The 20,714-nt window shown below is 44.2% G+C and overlaps 1 long non-coding RNA gene across 1 annotated transcript in view; it reads right to left on the bottom strand.

Annotated features, from left to right (window-relative positions):
* Window positions 1-20,309, bottom strand: part of LOC149365856 (uncharacterized) — a 47,667-nt gene extending 27,358 nt beyond the window's left edge. Inside the window, exon 1 of the long non-coding RNA XR_016283327.1 lies at window positions 19,839-20,309. This is a non-coding gene — a long non-coding RNA (uncharacterized LOC149365856). The remainder of the gene's footprint in view (window positions 1-19,838) is intronic.
* Between the last annotated feature and the right edge of the window lie 405 nt (window positions 20,310-20,714).

Below are 20,714 nucleotides of genomic sequence, written 5' to 3'. Positions count from 1 at the left end.
TAAACCATTGTACGGTTCGTTTATGTAATTAATGTAATTATACAACATCAAGACTAAACAGTATAATAAGTGATGACATCATATGCATATGATGTCATATCAAGTCATGTCACAAAGATGTAATGTGACAAGTTCCCACCCCATAGTCCATGGCCCTGTTACCACCTGCCAATCTCTCCTCCTTTTCTCTCTCATTAAAATTACTTTCCCTCTCTCTCTATCAAATTCCAGGGATGGCATCACTGGCTGACCTCAATTTTAAGAAACCATTCATCCTGTGTGGTGTCTCTGGGTGGTGGTGTAGCATTTCTCTTTGTTTACACCTTACATGTTTTCGTCAAGTTGGAGGCTGGCTATTGACATGGCTTCCGACTGATGACATATGCACCCTCAGTTGCATGCTTTAATGCATGGTGTTTGAAATGTAACCACCCAGCTGTCCTTTCCTCAAAACTTTTGGCCACATGTTGACGAAAATTAAAATTGTGTTTTAAGGAAAGGAAATGAAGTAACTGCATCACATTTCTGGGTGGACACCTAGCTAGTTACACCAAACCAGCGCCAGAGAAAGGATAAAGGTGGGAGTGAAAGAAGAAAGAGAAAAAGAGGTGCTGTAGTGGCCACAATGGAGATCTCTGGAATAATTTCGACCCATGGGGATATTTAACATGTACTAACATTGCATTTCACCTCCATAGAAAATCGGTGACTCGGTGTCACAGACTGTATGTGGGTGTTGCAAATGTTCCTTATTTCTGCAAGGATCATCACGAAGAGCGGCGAGTAACAGCTGCTCAAGGCGTATTTTCTGTGCATGCATAAGCAGCACAGCACAGTGACAAGTGTCCGTGTAGTGAAAGTGACTGCGATCAGAGCAAGTACTTTTACGTCAAGGCAGCGAAATGTGAACCTACGAAAGTTCACTGAGAATTACGCTGGATTTTTTTGGCACAACAGCATCTAAGGCCAAAGAGTGCCAAACACAAGTTTTTGGTCAGCATGTACACACGTTAAAATCAACACCGGGTATATAGGGTCTAAGAGCAGTGAGTATATGGATAATGTATATGCACAATGGCATGTTTGTTAGGAGGATGTATAGCGGCTAAAAATTGTGGTAAGAGGTGTCACACATAAAAGATGAAGCCAGGTAGACTCAACCACAGCCCTTGCTTGAGCAAGAAGGGTGAGGCATCTGGCAGCTACGGCTAAGCTCAGCCTTCTCCTTAGCAATGAGGAGGGGCTACGGTTACTTGCAATAAAAGATCTCTTGTGAAAAGCCCACATGGGTTAAAAATTAAAAAAAACCTTTTCCAATGAAAACGTGCTATTATCACCTAAAACTAAAAGCGGGTGTATTGGTATTTGAAATATGAGTAGTTCTGGAAAGTGCTGTCGCCTTTCTGTGTCCAATTTCGGGCAAATGATTGATGTGTGGACAATGGAGACGTGGGCTCCAAAGCTCACACATTGTGGTGCTGGTGTATCCTTTAAAAGATGTGTGTGTGTGATGTACGTATGTATGTCTCATCCTCAGTCTGCAGAGAGTAACTTCTTTGAATCTATTTGTTTTTCTGTGGCGTACTTTCCAATCTGTGGTTTTAGTGTGTGCAGTTTGTTCTCTGTTTATTCGTCCCAATCCTGCTGCCACTCTTTGCAAAGTGCAGTCCCAATATGTGGCCTTCGGCCCTGGTATAGAATTTGGCTTATATCGATGCCACTCAGTTCGGCAGCTGACGTAGCAAGCCTATCAGCTTCTTCATTTCCATCTATGCCACAGTGACCTGGTAGCTGGCATATTGTAATTTTTAGGTTCAATGTGCATGCAGACGTAAGGCATTTCAAGAAAGAATTTATAGGGTTTCCCAGAGGGCAGGGCCATAACCACACCTAACGAATCTGAATTATTTATGGAGGTTGGGATATTCTTTTGCAGGATAGATCTAACAGCCAACAGGATACCATGACATCCTGCAGTAAATATGATTATGTTTCAGAAACTTGACAGCTGTGAACTGCACATGACACTGAAAAAGTCTTGGAGGCATCCGTGTAAACCTCTGTGCACTGATGCTTTGCTTGTAGGAACATGATGTGCTGTTTTATGCCAATTGGCAACCTATGCTTGCCAAGCTCATGAAAAGATATATCACAATCAACTGGACGCACTTTCCAGGTTACAACTATGTCTTTAAAAGAAGTCACCAGAATATTGGAGACTGGTATGTTCATGTCTCGGAAAAGTGCGGCATCTCTAATGGGTAAAGGGGTTTCAGATGGTCGGTCTGAAAACAGCAGTGTACTGGTAGGGTTTGCAACATCGTGTTGCATGTATGGTCAGCATGAGACAATACTTTCATAGCGTAAGTTACACTTGTAAACTTTTGTCGTCGTTCGAGTGCCCATTGGTCCGCCTCAATGTATGAACTGGCAATTGGGCTTATACGGAAAGCATCAGTAGACAACCACAGCCCCAGGAGGTACAATGCATCGAGAATTTTTAAGGTGGTTTTTCGTGCTGACTCATACACTACTGAGCTGCAGCCTATAAGTGATAAAACCACACTGTTTAGAAGTCTCAGCTAACAGTCTTGATTTGTACCCCAAGACTTGTGCGACAGGATCTTTATAAATTTCAGAGCCATCATGCATTTCAGTCTTAGCTGCTTAATGAGTGTGATGAATGGAATGTAAGCTTTTAGTCGACAATGACGTCGAGAAATCTGTGACAGCAATACTCTACCTGTTAAGTGTGATATCGGGTTTGGGTCTAATACCACGTTGTTTTGTGAAGAGCACACTAACTGTCTTTTCTTTCTTAAATTAAAGTCCATTTCCATCCGGCCACCGATACTTTGCTCACTCCTACCTGAATTTGCCGCCCACAGATCGACAAATTACATGATTTGTAGCATACTTGTACATCGTCGACATAAGCGCAGTAGGATATAGATCTACGAAGGACGCTCTTCAATGATTTCATTTTGACTATGAAAAGCATGCACCTAACAACGCCACCTTGAAAGACACAATTCTCTTGTGTAAACAGCTTAGATAAGGAATTTCCTACACGGACCTTGAAGTTTTCTCAGCATCACGACTAATATATCGAGCTGGCTAGGTGAGCAGCGCCAATGATACATGCTGCGATCATCTATTTAATTTTTCTTGGAAGAGCGCCCAGTCGGCCATGGCTAACTTCCAACATCATGGATTAGTAAACGCGATTGACGGTAAGGATGTTAGACTGATAATGACAGAAAGATGATCGCTCCCATGTGGGTTGTCAAAACATCCCATCTAAAATCGGTGAGAACACTCAGTGAACAAAAAGGTAATCTAGGCAGCTCGTTTTTCCACTGCTTGGAGAACAGTACGTGTGTTTGCCCGTGTTCAGGAGGTAGACAATGTTGCAGAGAATAAAATCTTCCTGAATCTGGCCTCTGATATCCATTTGTTCACTTCCCCAAAAAGAGGAGTGAGCATTAAAATCCCTGACTAAAAGACATGGCTCCAGTAGTTGTAGTAAAAGTGTGTCTAAATGATTAAGTGAGGTTCAATGTATATAGAATGTATTGTTATGGTTTAAAAATGAATGATGATGACTGCAACTGCCTCATATGATATTTTTAAGTCAATTTTCCGAGTTGCAACACTACCCTGGACCACCCTGAGTTGTCTTGGTCACAGCAAAAGATTTGATACTTTTTAAGAATTTTTAGGTTAATCTCCTAGAGGCACTGTGCTTCTTTGAGAATGATTTTAAAATATCTGTTACATCAGCGTAGTTCTTTAAAATTCCACGACAGTTCCAGTAAACTAGAAATGCCGTGGTTATAGACTAGTAGGGGATAATGTTAAACACTGGGTTGGTGGGTCTTTTGGACCTGTAATTGGGACTCCCTTCTCTTGCGCTCGAGACAGCTTTGCCGCCGCTGCAGCGGGGGCGCGGGATAAGTTGTGCCCATCGCCTAACTAGAGGCTCTGAAGGATCTTGCAAGACGTGCAAGTAACTGTGATTTCAGCCTCGTCGTGTGAGATGAGCCCTTGGGGCTTGCTGACCTGGAGGTCCACAAGGCCTGCTTTGTGGATGGTGGGGCAACACCAGCTGCATCCACCGAAGGCGTGGATGGCCCTGCCCTAGGCTCATCAAGTGTAGCCTGGGCAGGCGCCGGAGATCGCCATGAAGCCGCGCCCTGGGGCACCACAACGGCACAACTAGGCTTTCGAGCCAAAGAAAGTCGCTTTCGCGCTTCCCTGAAACTGATGTTTTCTTTGACTTTCAGTGTATTTCTTTCTCCATTTTCCAGGTTGGCCATGACCGTTGAGAAGGCTGGATGATTGCCCTCACAGACGACACAAAGGTGTGGTTCAACTTCACAGTTTTCAGCAGGATGGTCGTGAGGAGCACATTTGACGCATGTTTGTTGCACCAGCAGCTCTACGGACCATGGCTGTATCTCTGGAAACTGCAGCATCGACAAGGGTTCAGTATGTGTTCTCGGAGTTTGACCTTCATGCAGCCTACTTACATAGAGTCAGGAAGTATACTGGATGCAAAGGTGAGGACAAAGTGCCTCATTGGTATTTCCTTGTTGTCTCGTCTTATTTCTTTTTCTAAAGACATCAGTGACATTTTCGTCTTTCACTCCTTCCAGTAGTTCGTTCTCGATAAGGTACTTTAGGTCATCTTCAGAGATCACTCAACGAACAGTGTTGAGTGATCTTTGTGGGTCGACTATTAAATGAGTTTCTCCAAACGATGCAATTTCTGACAGCTTCTCATACTGATGCTTGTACAGAATTTCCAGAATTTCCTGCAGAGAATGCAGATCTCCAGAAGGAAATCTGCATTTGGCAACTTTTTCATCTTCTAACCTTGCCCTATGGCATCGGTTAGGGTTTGCAAGACTAGGAATGGTGACAGCCATGCTGTTTTTTCAGGTTCTTCACCCTGCACTACATGGTAGCATGGAAAATTTGTCCTGTTGCTAAAGAATTGAGCATTAGCTTCGGTTAAGGCACCTAGAATGGTTTTAGGATTTAAGGACTTTAACTTGGGTGCACCCTCGCTTTGGAGGGCAATGAGTGGAGACCAGAAAACTAGCCATGAAATGTGTTACTGTTCGGCCATAGTGCCAGCCACCAACCATGGAGCCCAACAAGAGTACAGGAAAGGACATTGCTAGTAAGTCCTGCCCACACCAGCTGTACACCCCCGCTATAACCAAATATGGCATAACTCAGGGTGGTTTGTCACACAAGGTTAACCCTGGCCACCCATGAAACGTGAAAAAGCCGAGAAGGGAGCAGAAGACAGGAAAGCTGTGAGAAAGAAGATAGGAAAGTGAAAGATGGAGGGGAGGACAGGAAAAGGTGACTACCAATTTTCCCAACTTCCCCCGATCAGGTCAGGCTGGAGGCGCCCTCTACGGGAAGCTGGGGCCAAAGCGGTGTGTTGCATCTGCCAAGGGGCCTTAAAGGTCCAAACGCTCGGCATCGGCTCAAGCACCAGAATCCCCTTTTCCCCGGATACGGCGCTGCACTGCACGGCTAAACATGGGTGCATGGGTCCGTGGTGACGCACTGCTCACCATCATCCCCCTTCAGGAATGTCCCTGCGGATGCTCATGCAGTAACCCGTGGTGTCGTAACTTACCAGCATCTGCCCGTAACAGACGCCCCTGCAAGGTTGGGGCATGTTGTGTATTGTGGTACTGCCGCTCCACGTGTAGTGCCTACTGCCTGGCCGAGCACTGTATTTTGTTCGACACCTCACCCCTGCAAATTCCCACGGTTCCAGGCTTCTGTCTCGGCATGTACACAGCAATATGCGGACACTGAACTCACCTCACTCCCTCTCCCCTTTCTAGCGTGACTGTCCACCCTGCCTGTATGCTTTCGCTCTAATAAACAGTAATACCTCTGGCTCCAACCGGAGAACAGTTCAGGGCTGTTCTCCTTGTCTGCGACCGTTCAGCATGTAGTGCAGTGCACATGTATGTATTGATTTTTTCTAAACTGTGTTTTTTTAGCCCTCAATGTTGAGATCAATGTGTTGCGCTACTCTGCTTCGAACACGAAGGTTGATGGCATGTGTTGGCATTCCCCTTTAAAATAACTAATGTGCATCTTTTCTCAACAGGGCATCGTCAAATACTGCAACTCTGATGCAGAGTATGAAGTGATGGGCTACAGGGCAGCATTTTAGGGCAATATTACAGCAGGAGAACAACCTTGTTGCCATTATACTCTAACACCTGTGTCACATAGCACTCCTCACGAAGAGCTACAGAAGTAAGATAACCCTTTCATCCTTCTACTGTAATGCCAGTGTCACATGGCACTCTTCAGATCTCCTTTCCAACAAAGGCATTTTACTTCCCTTGGCCAAAATATGAAAGGTATTGTATAGTTAAGCAGAAATAGTAAATGAACTAAGTCTTACCAATACTCGCCTTGCCTACAACTTCTCTCGCAAGCAGCCACAGATTTTATTCATTCTGGCTACTCTGGCCTGTCACTGTATTTGCAATATTTTTACTGCGCCTAGATCTCAGCACTAACTAAGTACCGTCTACTATTCATACAATCTACGCACAAAAGAGCTGAAAGTAGTAAATGGAAAATGGTGCATGCAAAGTAGTCATTTTTACATCACTCTTCATGTTCACTGCAAACAGTTCCCTCAGTGAGGTTTAGGACCTTTTTTTTTGCCATTTGAATTTCCAATTGATGACACTGTGTGACTTCAGAGCTTTAATGCTGCTCTAATGCTGATTTTGAAATGCTGTCGTAGCGGGAAAAAATTATGTCATTTCAACTTTATATCGCCCGCCAAATGAAAATTACTCTAAATTGCTGATACATCCAGAAACTACCTTTTACAATGTATACACTGATAAACTGAAAATTGTAGGCGGGGGTTAGTTTAATCTTAACATGCCTTAATCTTAATAACAATGCCAGTCATGAAATGATGGTTGTTCGAGAGTTTTGTCATAATTAATGCTATGAGCCTGCCTACAAGACTTACTGTTAACTCATCAACTTCAATAGATCTATTTGTCACTAATGTTAGTGAGGATGACATCATCTTTTCATATATTTAGCAAGTTAAAAAAACTCACAAAAAGGGCAAAACCTTGTATCTCGACACATCATATTTCCTCTCAGAACCTACACAACTTCCATCGGAAAATAATGAGTGCATCTTGGACACAGGTTCTGTTCTTAATAATGCACGCATTGCATTTAAGAGATTTCTAGTTATTCTAGTTTCTAGTTAATCTCTGCCTTACAAATGGCTGCTCCCCCAAAGCTTTGCAAATAGCTAAAGAGTGTGTTCTTTATAAGAAAGGAGATAAATATAACGTAAATAACTACAGACCAACATCTATCTTGCCAATATTTTCTAAAATACTTGAAAAAATTTTACTTTCTCGCTTAGTACGGTTCACAAATACATACAACTTATTAACAAATTCACAGCATGGCTTCCAGAAACAACGTTCCACTGAACTTGCTCTACTTCAATAGAAAGAGTTTATCCTTAAGGGCATTGAACAAAACTATTCTGCACTAGGATTTTGTGTTGATTTCAGCAAAGCTTTCGACTCTCTCAACCACAGTTTACTTTTACAAAAGTTCAGTTTTATGGCATCCGCAGCACCGCTTATGATGTTATTCAGTCATACCTTGGCTATCGCAAGCAATATGTGACTTAAAATTATTTCTTATCCTCAATTAAATTTAATCTCTTGGGAGTATCTCAAGGTGGCATTTTAGGCCCATACCTCTTTAACATATACATAAACAATATTGTCAACCTAGATACATCACCTAAGTTTGTCATCTATGCAGATGATACCAGCCTTTCTTTAGTTGATGATGATAGTGAGGTACTGCGCCGGCGGGCATATGACACGTTACAGAAACTGCAAGACTAGGGTTCTAGTAACTCGTTAGTCATTAATGCTGAAAAAAACTAGGGCTGTAATTTTTCGAGCAAGAGGGATCCAAGAGGGCCTTACTTAACCTTTGATGTTGAATAATAGACACATAGACATAGTCCATAGTTTCAAAACTCTAGGCGTAATTTTTCACGAAAATATGCAACGGGAAACGCACGTCAACCTTGTCGCATTTCAATCAGCACGTGTAATAGGCATATTTTATCGCAACAGGCAGTCACTACCTATATATACTAGACTTGTCATCTATCATTCACTTTTTCTTTCTCACATACAGTACCGTCTTCTGGTGTGGGGTACGACGACGGCAACAAATATGTCCAACTAATAAAACTCCAAAATAGGCTAATTAAAATTATCTCTAACAATTCTTCAACTTACAAGCCCGGCTTTTTGTTGAAAAGTTTGATTTAATACCGTTACTGCACCTATACAAATATTGCCTGGGCAAAACATTCACAAGATAAGAAAAACAAGAAATAAACTTGCTAACACACATAGCATGTTTAAGACATAAAGTCATTATTCAACAAAGCCTCCCGAATTCCGGTCTGTGCCTCATTTATGAAGCAATTACGGTGTTCAAACGTTGTGCACAGTCAATCCGATTATGCTGAATTCTTTGAGGAATGAGAGAATCAACACAGAGGACTTGTCATTGAGTGCACCGAACCAGTTTTTGTCGTGTTTTTTTCCACATTTGTAAAATTATGGACATGCTCTAACGTGCCTAATATGCTGTTACATCATTCCTGTGTTTTTTTTCTCTCACAATTCAGTGTACATTCACTATTATCTGTGTTTTTGATTCATTAGAATTCTTGTTGTGTTGACTGCAATTCAATCAAGTATTTATTGTTTGTTTCTAGTCGACATATGCATTTGTAGCTGATGCTCTGCTCTTGTGTAGGGGATGAGAGCAGAGTCAAGCTGCATAATAGCAGCTTTTTCTCTCATCTCCTCATATATGTGTGATACATGAGAATAAATCAAATCAATACTTAATCTATATATGTGTGATACATGAGAATAAATCAAATCAATACTTAATCTAATACACATATACAACATTAGCAGCTTGTAGTGGCCTGCTTGACTCAGCTTTTTGGCTTGCTACCTGATGGCATGGTTAAACAAAACTCGAAAAGAACAGCATGAATGCATTCTGCACTCCTAGGCGAGGTGGCGGTATCCTGATTGCTACTCATCAAAGCTTTCTATGTCACCCTATTAACGTTTCGTCATATTTGGAAGCTGTATTTGCTCGTTCCGAAGTTTTTAACCCTCTGTTATTATCTGTGCCTGTCATCGACACCCGAACGCCGATGCATCATGGGTGGATGTCAATGAGTAATTACTCCCTTCTTATTTGTAGTACAGTTTCACAACATCCACCAGACCATTATCACATCTTATCCACATGCTCCTTCTCGTACTTGAGGACTTCAATTAACCTTCGATAACTTGGAATGACCCGGTGAAGACACCAAGCAAGGCTACTATCGAGAGCAATTCTTTTAACACATGCCTTACATTTGGTCTGTCTCAGCTCGTCCTCTCTCTAACAAGACAAGATAACCATTCGTCTAATATTCTAGACCACAAGTCCACAACATATCCTGATAATGTCCTACCACTTACACACCCTCCCGGCCTGACCAATCACTCCATAATTCATGGCTCTTGTCACGGTTGCCTATCATGCCCCGAAAAACAAACAAAAATATTAACACTTTATAACAAGGGCGACTATGAGAGCATAAACAGCCTCCTCACTGAATTGTTTAACTTTTATCTTCATAATTTTCCACAATGTATCTTTGAAGCAAACTGGTTCCTGTTCAACGATAAAATGCGTGAACTCATCTGCAAGTACATCCCCACCAAAACTGTCACCACACAGTCATTATCACCTTAGGTCAGCTGAACACTAGAAGGACTTCTAAACAAAAAGAAAAGACTCCTTCAAAAAGCCTAACATACTAACAATCCCCAGCCATGGTTCAAGTACCAAACCACCAAAAAGAACTTCCTGTCTCACGCAACCGAAGCTAAACAATCATTACTTTCACAAACACTACCAGCTATACTTCGGAACAACCCTGAACAGTTTTGGTCAGTGATTAACCCCAAAACCAATATCACCCATATCACTGTGTGGCAAAGATAGTTCACCAGTTCTTGAAGGCAACATGGCTAGAACACTTAATTCCGTATATTTGTCAATGTTTACTAATTACCTGAAGGTCAAATGCCTGAATACCCTCATTCCGACTATCCGCTCATGCCTGACAACGTTTCACCCAAACGGACTAATAGCTATCATCGGTTCCCTGAAACTATCATCATCAGCAGGCATCGATGGAATTACTGCAAAAGTCCTCAAGAATACTAAACACGTTGCAGCCAATCTACTGTCCCACATTTTTGATCAGTCACTTCATTCAGGTATCATACCCCAAGACTGGAAAGTTGGAAAGATTATCCTAGATTATCCCAGATCCAATTTCACTCTCTAGCGTTCCCTCTAAACTAATGGAGCATGTCATTTACTCACACACAATGAAATTTTTATAGTCTGTCAAATTCTTTCAATCTAACCAACATGGATTCTTAAAAAACCTTTCCTGTTTAACTCAGGTATCTCAATTTGCTAATGATACTAGTTCAAATATAGATATTATTATACCTGTGGATATAATTTTTGTAGACTTCTAAAAAGCATTCAGTAAAGTGGTCCATAAACGTCTCTAACACAAACAGCCATGCTTGAACTTAACCCCCTTTGTTTTCAATTTGCTGAAAAAATATTTTGCCTGACCGCCAGCAATTCGTATTTGCTAACAACCACGTGTTTCAAATGTCTCCCCAAACCTCTGGTGGCCACAAGGTACCGTTCTAGGCCCTCTACTATTTTTAATCCACATTAATGATCTTCCGAATAATCTATCATTGACTGTTTGGTTGTTTGCTGACGACTGCATCATATGCCGGGGCCTCACTAACAACAGTGACTTATTCCACCTGCAGAATAACTTAGCACTCATTGAAAATTGGTGTTCTAACTAGTTAATGTTTCTAAATGCTAATAAGACAACTCTTGTCTCATTTCATCATCATCAGTCATATCATCCATCAAATTACATCATAAGCGGAGGCGCGATAGGACACGCACCATCATCCCTGGGAATCAGCCTAACAGACTACCTAACTTCGACTTCTCACATTATGATTATAACAAATGATGCTAATAGTGTTCTTGGCTACCTAAAATGCAACATACGGATTGCTCCGCCCTCAGTAACACTAACCGGCTATATAACTTCAGTCAGGCCAAAACTTGAATATGCACCTGCCATCTGGGACCCCCATCAAGTCAACCTTACCAAAGCCCTGGAATCTTTCCAGAATCACATGGTGCATTTAATATATTCAGATTATTCTTACCACACCAGCGTTACATCACTGAAATCTCAAGCTAACCTCCCCTTCCTTGATAAGTAGACTTTGCCTTTATCATAAATTCTTCTGTTCACCCCTGAGCACTTCCGTCATCACCTCAGCCCACCATCATTCACGGCGTACTAACCACCCGGAAGCTGTGCACCCACCTCGTGCATCCGCCTCTACTCATCTCAATTCATTCATCTCAAGTCACAGAGTGCAACAACTTGCCAGTAGAAGCTGTGCTACATAACACCCGTGTCCACTTCAAGGCGTCAATCGTAGAACTAATTACTTAATACACATGTGAGCCCACCCCTCTCATAATGCCCCCCCCCCCCCAGGTGTTTGAAGCACAAATAAATAAATACAACTGTTTACATCATCAGTTTGAAAAAATATACGGGTTGTATTGTGCATACTCAGAAACAGAAAAGAGCCAAGTTGAAAGAAAAGCAAAGTGAAAAAAAAAAATGCTAAAATGTTGCTCCTTTTTATCATACACTTAGCGGCAACGGTCGCAGTGAAAAATGACATAGCAATAAAGAGGCATTTGACTTGACTTGCAACATGCATACCTTTTCAATGTGCCACACTAAGAAACGGTGTTGTATTGCATCCTGACGTCGCTAAGCGCATCGTGTTTTGTTCTGAAGGCCAATGCATTATAGGGCTGGTTATTGCACTACTGTTTCTACCTTCCCTGTCTACTAGTATGTCATCAGTTTGTGTTACACCTCCTGCTTTATCACACTGAAATTTTTTTAGCTGTCACACATTTCAGTGTTATCATTTTACAAAAGCAGCAGTGCTTAATGCTGCTCGCCGTCTTTATGTTTTCTGCTTTTAATGCAATCTTTGTGTCCTGTTTTCGTGTGTGTTTTGTATTGTGTTGTCGCATAATGCACCTGAAGACATAAAACTACGCAGGAGACCACCAACTACCAACCATGTCTTACCAACTAGCCTCTCATCACACACTTCTATAATGCACCATTCCAATCTTCCATTTCTGCATCCCTTCTCCTCCCTTTCTTCCTTTCTTGCAGCAGGCCTAAACGACAGGTGCTAGCTTCTCTTTCTTCTTTGCTTCCTCCTCTACCTGTGTCCATGTTACCAAACAAAACAAATTTTATTGAAGGTTAAATTTTCAGTTTTGCAGCATCATCAAAGAGCTGCCATGAATTACAATCTCCACTTTTTTTGAGAACCTTACCTTGACATAAGCTCGGTTCACAAGAGCAGGACATGCTTTGCTCTCATAAGTGCACATTGTTGGTTTCTGTACAATTTGTGCATGACTGGTGACTGACACAATGGCCTTCTTGGGTGACATGTATTTTTGCAATGAAAACAAATTTTTATGCAACTGCAGATGAGTGTTTCACAGAGGGCTCATTATGCTTTATTCTGCAGTCATCTATTTGATTGCTTTAGTTAGGATGCTAGGGCTCACATAACCAAGCATCTGGGGTCAAAATATGAGTAGAACTTTATGCCATTTGTCGCTTTCTTTATAATGTGCACAACTGAGCGGTTAGAAACCCATTTCAGGTCTCAGAGCTCCTTCCTTTGCTTTTGTTTTTCAGCGTAGTGCCAAGTGTCATATTTTTGAGGATACTCTTACCCACAGCCTTCACCATTGAGGTCAGGTCGCACAGGGTATTAGTCACGACAACTGGTTGTTAAAGCTGCACACACCAGCCTTTATTTTATGACCATGCCAAAGGTGACACCTGAAGTCAAATTTAACAGGCAGAACGGAAGCTTGGCCGAGTTGGTGACTGTTCACTTACCACATAGCGCTAAACAGACCCAGACACAAGGAGACAAACAGTGCGGGAACCCGTCCTGTTTGTCTCCCTGTGTCCGTGTCTGTTTACCACTATGTGGCAATTTAACAGGAACTGACACCTGAAGTGGTCTTTTTACATGAAGAATGTTACACACCACTTGAAGGTCTTTTTTTTAACTACTGGGCTGGATTTGTGTTTTTGCCTCCCGTCAAACTGGCTCTACTCCACCCTCAGTGAGACAATAGGGAAAAGGCATGCCAAGCTTCTTCATGAAGTGTGAACACTGGTAAAAAAAAATTGTGCTCTTGCAGTGAACCATGGGAGTCATATAGGAGGGTGTGTTAGGACCTGGTTTGGTTTGGTTTATGGGGTTTAATGCCCCACAGCGACTCCAGCTATGAGGGACGCCGTAGTGAAGGGCTCCGGATGTTTCGACCACCTGGGGTTCTTTAACGTGCACTGACATCGCACAGTACACGGGCCTCTAGAATTTCGCCTGCATTGAAATTACTGGGAAACTCAGTCACATCTAAAAGGCATACGTAAGATAAGCTGAAGCCGTGGTGAACAGGAAACGGTGAGGACGAGAGCTGGGTGCGACGACCCAAAATGCTGATGACAAAAAGCCTCGCAGCGACATCATAAAGGCCAATCAATGACGATAACGAATTGGCCACCGATCGTGCCAATGATAGCCTTAATGAATAATTGTAGGTCAGCTCAAGAGCCAATACAAAAAAAAAAATGCGTAAGCGATACAAAAAATGCGTGGAGAAATGCGCAAGCATGAGTTTTCAAACTTCGCGCCAAGCTCCGTTTTCAAATTTGGCGCCACGCGTTGGCTTCGTCCACACTTCCGGTCTCGTGTTGCCACACTTCCGGCGTTTTTAAATTTGGCGCCACTTTTGCTCCGACTCCGCCTATTTTTTTGCACATTTTTGGCTCTAATTTATTAACAAATTAAAATTTCCTGTACAAGATTTTTTGATGCTCTATCCGATGGTACCATTCTTTATCACATAAACCCATTCATTCGTACGTAATCGGGCGGACAAACTCCCGCCGACTTTTTTTACATTCTTGGCTCTAATTAACTAATTAACCAATCTCAACCTCCCCATTTCCCGTACGAGATTTTTTGATGCTCTGTCCAGTACCATTGTCCGGTACCAAAGAATGGTACCGATGGTACCATTCTTTCTTGCATAGGCCCATTTGTTCGGACGTAATCGTGCGGACTTAAGCACGTGATGACGCGAAACTGCCCACTTTTTGGAAATTTTTGGCTCTAATCAATGAAATAATTAATCCACCTGCACCCGCAATTTCCCCTACGAGATTTTATTGCGTAAGCACTACTACTCCAGGTTTCGCCTCATCGCGTAGCCCCGGTTGGTAGGGACGGATGACCTTGAAAAGCCGCTGCGCCGAGCAGGTGGCGCGCCGTTGCTTCAGCTCCACCAGATGGCAGCGCCGTCGGCGTGCCGCGCGGCAGCGGCGCCGCTGCCACGCCGCGCGTATAAATGCGCGCTTGCTTTGGCGTGAATACTTTGCTATGTAGTCCCCTAAGAAGTGGCAGCGACAGGAAGAAGCGAGAAAGCGACAACGTGCACAAGAGACGCCAGAAGAGCGTGAAGAAAGTCTTGCAAAGCGTCGTGCTAAGGATGCAGCTCGGCAACGACGTTCTACCTCGCAGAGTTGCTAACGCAATTTACCCGGTTTAACCAGAGCTAAACCACTGCAAATTTTCTTGATCTTCTATCAGATGGTACCATTCTTTTCCGCATAAACCCATTCGTTCGGACGTAATCGTGCGGACAAGCTCCGCAAACATGCATACAATGCTTACGCATTAAAACTCCTTTTAACGTCGTGAGCAGTACGAGTATCAATGGGCGAAAATGTCGGCGTGTGACTGCGCGGCCGCTGAGCGGAGCCTCCAGCGCCTACAGAGTAGCGACACTCTCCTCCACTCCTGCGCTTTCCTCCTCCCAGTAAAAAAAAACCATTGGAACCAATTGGATTTCCAACTGGTTCGAATTGGACTAGTTGAGTTTCCAACTGGTTCCAAATGGATGGTTCAATTTGACTATCCAATTTGACCATGGTCCAAATGGACTATCCAGTCTTACCAATTGCATCCAATTGGACCGCCCAACTGCACCCAATTTTTCCAATGAATGTTTGCATTTTTGACAAACAAGGTAGAACCAATATGGTTCCTATAAGAGCTATCAGCAGCTTAACCTGCTAAATTGTACTCATCATCTGCACCACCACTGCAGCTGAAATTAAATTAAATAACTGTGCTCAGTGGGCAAGCGCCACTGGCCCCATCATGAGACCCTCACAAATGGGGTATATAAGTTGGAGCAGAAGTATGTTCTCTGGATGTACGTACATATTGAGCTAATATATGTTACTAGTGCCTGAATGTTGCTTGCGTGTGATGTATTTGTGCCTGTTGACTGATTTCCATAAAAACATGTTAATCTCAATTCCGTAGAACAATATTGATTGGCACTGGGCACAACATCTCCCTGCAGTCCTCATAAATGAGTTTTCCTTTTGCATATTATAATATGTTCAGTTGTAGAAATATTTGTCCAAGATTCTAGAGCATATTATTCACAAACATTTAGCTACCTCTCACAATGAACATAACATATTTTGTGAATATTTTCTGGGTGAAATAACTGCCTCGCCTAATGGGTCCAATTGGCTAGTCCAGTTGGGTCCAATTGGTCGGGTGTCCAAAAACACCACTGGAACCAATTGGTTCCAATTGGGAAATCCAATTGGAACCAATGGGAATGTCCACTTGGTTCCATTTGGAATGTCCAATTGGTTCCAATTTTTTTTGTTTTTTGACTGGGCTCGATTATTCTCGACCAACGGACGGAACTTCTATCGATCCGCAAGAAGATCTATGTCCATCAAATACCCAGAAATATACATCCGACATTTAACGCGGAGAGAAGAAATGCCAGAATAGCTGGAAATGGAATGGCCGCCCAGACACGCTCTACGCGGATGCAGCCGGTCCAATCCAAGGGCGAATGACCATCGCCACAACGAATCCCGAGGACAAATTGATCAACTGCGCGCTTAGTGCGCACGTCCAACCCCACTCACGCAGAAAAGGCAGCCATTGCGCTAGCGCTCGCTGCCAACCCAAACGCTAATATAGTCACAGATACCCAAAATTCCTGCAGAAATACGAAGAAAGGACTAACCCATTAATCAGGTCTCACTCTCTTAGACAGACAATCTACTAATCAAGCCTCAATCATATGGTTTATAGGGCACACGGTTGTGAATGATGTCGCCCACCGGCACGCCCGAGCTCTCTTATAACGGGATTTCCCCTAGCCGACAAGCAGAGGAACTCATTACAAGGCCCATAATCAGCTTCGCCAAACACCCACAGGCCTCCCGAGAGGCCAGATAGACATACCCTGCACCTCCCAAAACTCTAGACAAGGCAGAAGAACACACCCTTGGCCGACTACAGACAGACACTCTCGTCACCATCATCAGCAACAGCAGCCTGACTACGCCCACTGCAGGACAAAGGCCCCTCCCATACCTCTCCCCTGTCCTTTGCCAGTTGCGGCCACCGTATCCCCGCAAACTTCTTAATCTCAACCGCCCACCTAACTTTCTGCCGCGCGCCCTGCTACGCATGCCTTCTCTTGGAATCCACTCCGTTACTCTTAAAGACCAGCGGTTGTCTTGCCTTCGCATTACATGCCCTGCCCAAGCCCATTTCTTGCTCTTGATTTCGACTGGCATTAACCTGCGTCTGTTCCCTCACCCACTCTGCCCTCTTCCGGTTTCTTAACGTTTCTGGTACCCCTCCTCTACTAACCACAGTGTCCACATTGTAGAGAAATAGCTACAGCTTTTCACATGTTGTGGGCATGTCAATTCAGTCCTGCTACAGACACACTTCGGAATCCCAATTTGGAGCAGTGGGGGGCCATTCTGCACAGCGAGGACCCCGGCCAGCAACGAGGACTGGTTCGCAGGGCCCACACTGCGGCACAGGCCAATGGGCTGCCGGAATGAGCGGACCACCCAAAGGCTCCGGTGTTGCCATTATTTCAAAAAAGTTTTCAATCAATCAATGTTTATCACGTTACAGACCAAAAAATTAATGCTTAACTCCTCGGAGTTATGCAGCGGCTTTACAAATGTCATGGCTGCTTGAAAAAGAAGTATTTTATTATCTAGTTTTTTTTTCGCTAATTTCATGGACCACTGCAGAAGTCAGCCAGGCCAAGGGTTTGGCGTGATTGCTGGTGCCAATGGAAGACTAGATTAAGTGATGGAAGAATGATATTCTATCGATGACTCATCTATGCTAATCCCTTGAATGCGTTTAGGAGTGCTTCAGAAGTCCGTGCTGAATATTCAGCACTGTAAAGCGCTATAAGAAATGCTGTTGTCAATCCGTAATGGAGTGAGCTTCCCGCAAACAATTCGTACTATTTTATAATCTGTGGAGTTAAAGAAACTGATGCTGTTTTCAAAACATCATTTAATGCATTATATAGCAATTTCGCGTGTGACGAGTCAAAGCTCGTCCTAGAAGGCACACCCTTTGTCTGACTCGCTCCTCAGGTGGCGTTAGGCCTCGGAATCGCGGTAGAGTTGCGCGAGGTCGCGACGGTCGAACAAATTCTATAACCGCTTTAAAGATAAGCATTCATTAACATCCCTAGACAGACGATGATATAACGCCTTAACGCTAGCACACTATGGGGCACACGGACGATAGACTGCAATATACGCTACGAAAATCCGTGTTTTCTGGTCTGTGCTACGTGAGGAGCAGACGTAAAAGAAAAAAAAATAACGTCTGCGATGCAAAACCTTTTCGTCGAAACCCACGCAGATATCTAGAAATTAAAGCGGCCGAAATAGGCGTATGCGCACGTACAACAGTCGCGAATACAACACACAGAGTAATACCATCAAATGAAAAGGATAGCGTGCGAAGCAGTGATAAGCGAATTAAGCAAGGTGATCAGCTTCCTGATCACGTAAGAAGTTTCAAGTATACACACTAGTTTAGCTACAGCCAGGGACAAAAGTCTCCGGACCACGTGTTCCTCAAACGAAGCTTATAGCTCTACTATCAGACAGCGGCTGGAGACCGCACTTGTGGAGATGAAAGGACAAAAATTTAACTTTTATCTCCACAATTGTGGTCTCCAACCGCCGACTAATAGCAGAGCTATCGGCTTCATTAGAGGAACACGTGGTCCGGAGACTTTTGTCCCCGACTGTGCCTAGAAATGCTCAGTACCTCGCCGACGAAGGTGTGCTTTGTCGGAACAAAGTCCATTTTTTTTTACGGATGCCATTTTTTTCTCTCGAGATATCGCAAACAGCACGCCATTCTCACGCTGGCTAACCGGGAATAACGCGGCACTAGTTCGAACTGTCAGCGCGTAACTCTACGTAAAATAAAAAAAAGCTCGACCAACACCAGAGGCAGACGGAATGCACAAGGCGTCGACGAAAAACGAAAACAGAAGCAAAACAATCCTATCGCGCGCGTTTCCCAGGCGACGGCCGGAGCCAATCATCGTTCAGAAAAGCGCCGAGCAGGGAGACGGGCGAGGAGGATGTGCGAGAGTATGCGGCGCGGCAGTAAAGTTCACGGAAAGGGGCTACGACTTCGCCACGGAGAGCCCAGAAAGGCTGCATCAGTAGATGCGGTGAGGCGAGGAGAGAATTATCAGGCGAAATGTGTATAACGCAACAAACGAAAAACCAAAATCATTCGCGAGCCATAAAGCCAGTCAGATAAGCAGATGCGTGTATGCGGCAAATGTCAAGCATGAATTCATTAGTGAGCCATGAATGGCAGCCAAAAGCAGAGCGAAATATTAACACGACTTCTAGGCTCTGGCACGTGGCAAAAGAGGAACACATTAAATGGAAAAGCGCCAAGTAGAAGATCATCCAACGGCAATGCATTATAGCGCATTCTGCTTACGCAGATCTTCGCATCAGACAGTCTGAGCACCGGTCAATTTTTTTCCCGCGACCACTCAGCGCCAACTTGTTCGGCAATCGATATATACGCGACGAGGTCCCATACGGCCACGCGGGACAGTGCCATGGAACGTTTAACCCGAAGGACAGCACGACGAAACATTTCACAATGAGAACCAACTGCGGCTGTGCGGGGCAGTTCTGCGAAGTTGCTAAGGTTGCTATCAATCTAACAGCGTTACACCTCTTAGTATACGGACACCATGACCAGATCGGAAGTTTGTCGGTTTTCATTGGTACCGGCATTCGAGCTCCTAACCTTTTTTTCGTCAGCGAGGCAGCTGATCTGCCAGGTGAACCTATCGGTCACTGAACGCAGAAAAGGTTGCGAAAAAAAAAAACGGTATATAATGCCTCCAGTTTGTAGATCAGCCGCAGGCGCGCGATCAGCCGCCTTATATACGCGACTTCGTGCTGCCTGCGCCTATAGTTACGTGATTTGAGTGAGTACTTCAGGTTAACATCGGGATCGATGTTCCCGACAAAAAAAAAAAAGTTTGAAAGTTGCCATGTTCGCAGATGGAAGCGGCAAAACTGGCTGATCGCCATCACTTACTGCTTTTGCGCCGGTGGTCGAGCAGCAGCAAGTTCTGAGAACACTTCGATGATGGAAGCAGAGTTCGCAGGCAACACCGACGACACCACACTTCCAACACTGCACTTCCAACGCCGACGATACCGTAGTTCCAACGTTTACGACACTGCACTTCAAGCGCCGACAACACCGCACTTCCAAAACGGGCCGAGCACGTCGGTCCAAGTTCTTTCGCCCACGATGGAGGAGGATACCAGCTGTGGCCGACGGCGTCAGGCGAGCAGCTGGTACGAACTTGCCGAGTTCCAGTTACAGCCTGGAGACGAGGCTGTAGCTCGGAAAGGATTCCGGGTCTTCAGCTAACAGCGGGTATTGATGCACTAGTGTGTTCAATCAAAGGACAAACGCCATCCAACAGTAGTTTGAACGGGGGAGCTGGCCTGCCGGCCGCGGCGTCTTTGCCAACTGTTAGGCCTAAGAAAAATCTCGCCAAATCTCGCGCGCCTGCCCAAACGGAGCAGACAGCATTATCTGTCACTTTAATCGGCGCGCATCACTGCCGTTCTACTTTATCGGCCCGTGTTAAACCTTTGCTCGACTGCTTTGTAGCTTTTTCTTCTTTCTGTGCTTTGCATGCGGCTTCCACGTGACTGGTCGAGGAAGGGGTGCAACAGTTAGCCGTCGCTTGAAGTGCGCCTTCACGTGACCAGGCATTTTGGGAACTGGCACGAACATGATACACAGTCACGGTGGAGGAAAAGCCGATAAGCTTCCACCGTGTCCGCGGTGTATGAACATATTTAGGTGCTGACGCTGCGCCCGGCGGCGCGACCAGGTATCTTGTTCGCTGCTCCTTGCGCTTCTCTCAAACGCGGACAGACGGCGCCACGCGATGGG

This window comes from Amblyomma mixtum, chromosome 1 (assembly GCF_055824585.1).
Source record: "Amblyomma mixtum isolate Tamu chromosome 1, ASM5582458v1, whole genome shotgun sequence".
NCBI lineage: Eukaryota > Metazoa > Arthropoda > Arachnida > Ixodida > Ixodidae > Amblyomma > Amblyomma mixtum.
Note: the sequence above shows the minus strand (reverse complement) of the source record. Positions and strands in the feature narration are given on the sequence as shown.